Source organism: Procambarus clarkii, chromosome 68 (genome assembly GCF_040958095.1).
Source record: "Procambarus clarkii isolate CNS0578487 chromosome 68, FALCON_Pclarkii_2.0, whole genome shotgun sequence".
Lineage (NCBI taxonomy): Eukaryota > Metazoa > Arthropoda > Malacostraca > Decapoda > Cambaridae > Procambarus > Procambarus clarkii.
This window is the reverse complement of record NC_091217.1, coordinates 26050824-26056823: the sequence shown is the minus strand read 5'-3', so window position 1 is coordinate 26056823 and position 6000 is coordinate 26050824.

Here is a 6000-nt window from a genome sequence, read left to right as displayed (position 1 = left end):
TTGAACCATATTTTTGAGCCTAATTCTGGTTCTCTGCACGAATTCGCAGTTTGAAATTACGAACTTTTATACAGAAAATATGAATTTTATTACGAATTTTATGAAAATTACGAATTTTATACCGGAAATATGCAAATTATTGGGAGCAGCGATGGGTCACATTTTGCCCCACCCCCCTCTGCAGTTTTCATAGTTTCAAAAACATCCCATATTCGACGCTTGAGCCATGTTTTGGAGCCAAATTCTGGCTCTCTGCTCGTATTCGCAGTTTGAAATTCGACTTTTTATACCAAAAATATGCCAATAACTGAGAGTTGCGATGGGTTACATTTTGCCCAAACCCCCTCTGCAGTTTCCAAATTAACCCAAACATCCCAAATTCGACCATTGAGCCATATTTTGGAACTAAATTCTGGCTTTCTGCACGTATTCGCAGTTTGAAATTACGACTTTTTTTCCGAAAATATGCCAATTAATGAGAGCGGCGATAAGTCACATTTTGCCCAAACCCCCCCTGCAGTATTCAAAATATCCCAAACATCCAAAATTCGACGCTTGAGCCATATTTTGGAGCCAAATTCTGGCTCTCTGTACATATTCGCAGTTTGAAATTACGAGCTTTATACCGAAAACATGTCAATTACTGAGAGCAGCGATGGGTCAAGTTTTGCCCAAAGCCTCCCCGGCAGTTTTCAAAATATCATAATTATCCCAAATTTGAGCCTTGAGCCATATTTTGGAGCCAAATTCTGGCTCTTTGCACGTATTCGCAGATTGAAATTACGTCTTTTTATACAGAAAATATGCCAATTACTGAAAGCGGCAATGGATCACATTTTGCCCAAACCCCTCTGGAGTTTTCAAAATATCCCAAAAATCTCAAATTCGACCCTTGAGCCATATTTTGGAGCCAAATTCGGTCTCTCTGCACGTATTCACTGTATGAAATTACGAATTTTATACCTAAAATATGCCAATTATTGAGAGCAGCGATGGGCCACATTTTACCCCCCACCCCCTGCAGTTTTAAAAGGGGGCAAATTGGTGGCCTTTTTGCTTCTAGAGAATAGGGCCTTGTGATGATAAGAATCACGTTCCTCACGATTGTACCTTTTAGAACTCTTTCCCTTTGTCTAGTTGACGTTGAGAAGCAGTTCAGTTAGACAAGGGAAGGATAGTTTCTTCATCGCTTGATCTCCTCAGCGGCGGCCACATGGCGGTTCATATTCCTTTAATGCTCTCCTATTTCAACATCCCACAAGTCTTAGGAAAGAAGCCTAACCTAGCGTAGCCTAACCTTACCTTACCTAACCTAACCTTACCTAACCTTACCTTACCTTACCTTACCTTACCTTACCTTACCTAACCTAAACCATCCTAACCAAACGTAACGTAACATAACCTAACTTAACCTAACCTAATCTAAGAAATTGTATGAGTAACGACAGTTTCTACGAGAATGCAATTTGTTAATGAGGGCGAGCTCCGTTAGTAGCTATAATCTAGATTATTTGTCAAAGGTTTCGTTGCTCGACTGAGGCCTCATTGATGCAATAATTAATGATTCAAAGTTGATGAAATCAAGTCCATTGAGGTCGCGGTCAGTACACAAATATTGTTTGGTTGAGATGATCTGCGAACTGCAGCAGGAAAAAAAAGAATACCAGGGAAGTAATTAATAGTCAGTAATCGTTGCGAAGATACCAATCGTCAGATATTAACAAATGATCCTTTAATATATTTCAGATTTTTTTTTTTCTGGAAATGTATATTTGTTTAATTAGGAAGTTTAATTGTCTGAGTAATGCGAGAAACTGCACATCTGATGGTTTAGTGAACGTTAGAATTTTAGTAATCTGTAAAACTCTGTCAAATATTTTCACTGTAGTCGTGTAAGATACTGTAACTCTATCCTTCAGTATGTACAAGCTTTCTGGTCTAATGCTTCCTCTATAGATCCCTGTTACCTTGCACTAGTGGAGGTTGAATTCCATTAACCACTTACAACTGTTCCTACTCTACTGAATATATTATCATAAATAGAACTTCTGTATCTGTTATCCATCCTCACTACACATCAGACTCCATCCTCACGACACATAAGACTCCATCCTCGCTACATATCAGCCTCCATCCTCGCTACATATCAGCCTCCATCCTCGCTACATATCAGCCTCCATCCTCGCTACATACCAGCCTCCATCCTCGCTACATATCAGCCTCCATCCTCGCTACATATCAGCCTCCATCCTCGCTACATATTAGACTAATAATTCAGTATTTACTGAAAATAGATACAGGTAAATACTGTCTTCGGTATTTACCACTTTCCCTTTATAGGGAAATAGGGAAAGTGGTGAAGAGTGGAGTGTGATGAAGGGTAGGGAAGGTGGTGAATGATTGGGGTGGTAAATGATAGGGAAGGTAGTGAAGGGTAGGGAAGGGCAGAGAAGATGATGAAGGGTAGGGAAGGGGACGAAGGGTAGTCAATATAGTAAAAGAGAAGGAAGGTGGTAAAGAAGATGGAAGGTAGTGATGATGGTGATTGTAGATTGGGTAATTAACGGTGCCTGCGCTGCGAAAATGGTTGTAGTGAGGAAGATAGTGTGAATGGATGAGGATGGCCCTGTTTAGTTTAGATGGTTACAGTGTAGAAGGTGGCTTGTAGTGAGGGTAGTTTCAGTGTGAAAGATATGTATTTATTACAGAGTGAAAGATGGTCTGTAGTTAACAGGGTTACAGTGACGAAGATAGTGAACAGGGAAGATGGTTACAAGGATGAAGATAGTGAACAGAGAAGCTGTGACGTCCGTCACCAGAGCAACGCCAAGTAACCCCCTCCCCCTTTCTACACACACACACACACACACATACACACACACACACACACACACACACACACATACACACAAACATATTTTAATCCGGCATTATTCAGCAATAAACAAATTTCTGATCAATATATAAATAACGGTTATAAATGAGAACATATACGACATCCCGTGTATATCAACATAATTCTTCTGTTTCTATGATTCTGTCTCTGCCTCTCTCTTTCTTTCTTTCTGTCTCTGTTTCTGTGAGTTTGTCTGTCTTCAGATTCTTGGGGATAGTCTCACCAAATTTTTAACAGTAATTCATGTTGGGTACGTGCCCCTCCGTGAACAGTAGCGGCCATAAATGAATTGAGTGCCACTTGAAATGGGGCCAAGTGACCCCCATAAATGAATCTTCCAATATCCAGTTAAATTTGAATTATATAATGTATAACATTTTCACTGATATCTGCGAAATATGAAAACAGTTAAATTGTCATATTTTGCCTGTAATGTCCTGTAATGTGTTAATAATGTCATCACCACCGCGTCCCTTACCACAACAACCCTACCTGAGTCAGGGTCCCAAATGTCAGCAACTCCAGTGTCACCCATCCAAGTGTCAGTTTATGTGGCATCATTAATGCGTACCTCAAGCCCTAGACCCCCTTTACTACCCCCCCCCCCCCACCACCTCTGGAGAGAGAAAGAAATGGATATAAACACATGGACACACAACTAGGTGAGTACACACACACACACACGTTTCTTATCCAAATAAAAATCAACTTACAGCAATATTTTTATTTTAAAAAGTTAAACACAGATAATAAAATTAACAAATCACTGTGTGAGTGAAGACTCCTTAAATCTCTGAGCAAATATTTTCTCTCTGTGCAGGAGGTCAAAGACCTTGTCGGCCTTCAGCAAGTCTTCGGTCGCGCGGCACCTTCTGCCAAAGCGGCGGCGGAAGGAGCCTGCGGCAATCCAGTTCTTTCCCTCTTTCCTAAACACCCAACTCTCGTAGGCCCAGTCCTCTAGTACGTGCACCTGACTGATGATATTTTCTGCGAAGCGGACAGACTTGGTTTTCTTCTGGTGGCGGCCATCGTCGCTGGAGACTTTTTCCTTCTCCATAGTTGGTCGCTTCACACTATCAAGAACCTGAAGAACACATCTGGTAATAATATACCAGATGCAAGAATTATAGTCATGCTAATAGTCGACTGGTCTGGTAAGTGCGGTGCCGTGTTGTTGTGATGTACTCACATCTTACATCCTTTACATTGAAATAAGATTCGTTTGATTACTTTATCTATTCTCTTCAAGAGCTTGTACGTAGTTAATATATCCACCCCCCCTCTCTCTCTCTCTCTTCTCTCCTCTAAGATTGTTCTCTCAACCTGTTCTCAAAGCTGACGTCTCTCAATTCTGGTACTAATCTTGTGGCAAACTTCTAAACTTTTTTTCAAGGTTTCTATTTATGTTTCACAAGGTGTGGGTTCCCTGCTGTCGCTGCATACTCAGGTAACTGTCTTACATATGTGATATGTGTGGATTTGAGAACCTGATTGTTTAGATTCTTGAATGACGTTCTTTTGTTCGGTAACTTCCCATATGGTGCTAATGATGCCCTGTTCACATGAGCTTGTGGTGTTTAGTGTTTGGATAATGTCTACTCTCACGTATTTTCACTTGTTTTGAGATGTGTAGTACTTTGTTATAGTGGTGTGTAGTGCTTTGTTATAGTGGTGTGTAGTACTTTGTTATAGTGGTGTGTAGTGCTTTGTTATAGTGGTGTGTAGTGCTTTGTTATAGTGGTGTGTAGTGCTTTGTTATAGTGGTGTGTAGTGCTTTGTTATAGTGGTGTTTATTGCTTTGTTATAGTGGTGTTTATTGCTTTGTTATAGTGGTGTGTAGTGCTTTGTTATAGTGGTGCGCAGTGCTTTGTTATAGTGGTGTGTAGTGCTTTGTTATAGTGGTGTGTAGTACTTTGTTATAGTGGTGTGTAGTGCTTTGTTATAGTGGTGTGTAGTGCTTTGTTATAGTGGTGTGTAGTGCTTTGTTATAGTGGTGTTTATTGCTTTGTTATAGTGGTGTTTATTGCTTTGTTATAGTGGTGTGTAGTGCTTTGTTATAGTGGTGCGCAGTGCTTTGTTATAGTGGTGTGTAGTGCTTTGTTATAGTGGTGTGTAGTGCTTTGTTATAGTGGTGTGTAGTACTTTGTTATAGTGGTGTGTAGTGCTTTGTTATAGTGGTGTGTAGTGCTTTGTTATAGTGGTGTGTAGTGCTTTGTTATAGTGGTGTTTATTGCTTTGTTATAGTGGTGTGTAGTGCTTTGTTATAGTGGTGTGTAGTGCTTTGTTATAGTGGTGTTTATTGCTTTGTTATAGTGGTGTGTAGTGCTTTGTTATAGTGGTGCGCAGTGCTTTGTTATAGTGGTGTGTAGTGCTTTGTTATAGTGGTGTGTAGTACTTTGTTATAGTGGTGTGTAGTGCTTTGTTATAGTGGTGCGCAGTGCTTTGTTATAGTGGTGTGTAGTGCTTTGTTATAGTGGTGTTTATTGCTTAGTTATAGTGGTGTGTAGTGCTTTGTTATAGTGGTGCGCAGTGCTTTGTTATAGTTGTGTGTAGTGCTTTGTTATAGTGGTGTTTAGGGTTTTGTTATAGTGGTGTGTAGTACTTTGTTATAGTGGTGTTTATTGCTTTGTTATAGTGGTGTGTAGTGCTTTGTTATTTTGGTGTTTATTGCTTTGTTATAGTGGTGTGTAGTGCTTTGTTATAGTGGTGCGCAGTGCTTTGTTATAGTGGTGCGCAGTGCTTTGTTATAGTGGTGTGTAGTGCTTTGTTATAGTGGTGTTAAGGGTTTTGTTATAGTGGTGTGTAGTGCTTTGTTATAGTGGTGTTTATTGCTTAGTTATAGTGGTGTGTAGTGCTTTGTTATAGTGGTGCGCAGTGCTTTGCTATAGTGGTGTGTAGTGCTTTGTTATAGTGGTGTTTATTGCTTAGTTATAGTGGTGTGTAGTGCTTTCTTATAGTGGTGTTTATTGCTTTGTTATAGTGGTGTGTAGTGCTTTGTTATAGTGGTGTGTAGTACTTTGTTATAGTAGTGTGTAGTGCTTTGTTATAGTGGTGTGTAGTGCTTTGTTATAGTGGTGTGTAGTGCTTTGTTATAGTGGTGCGCA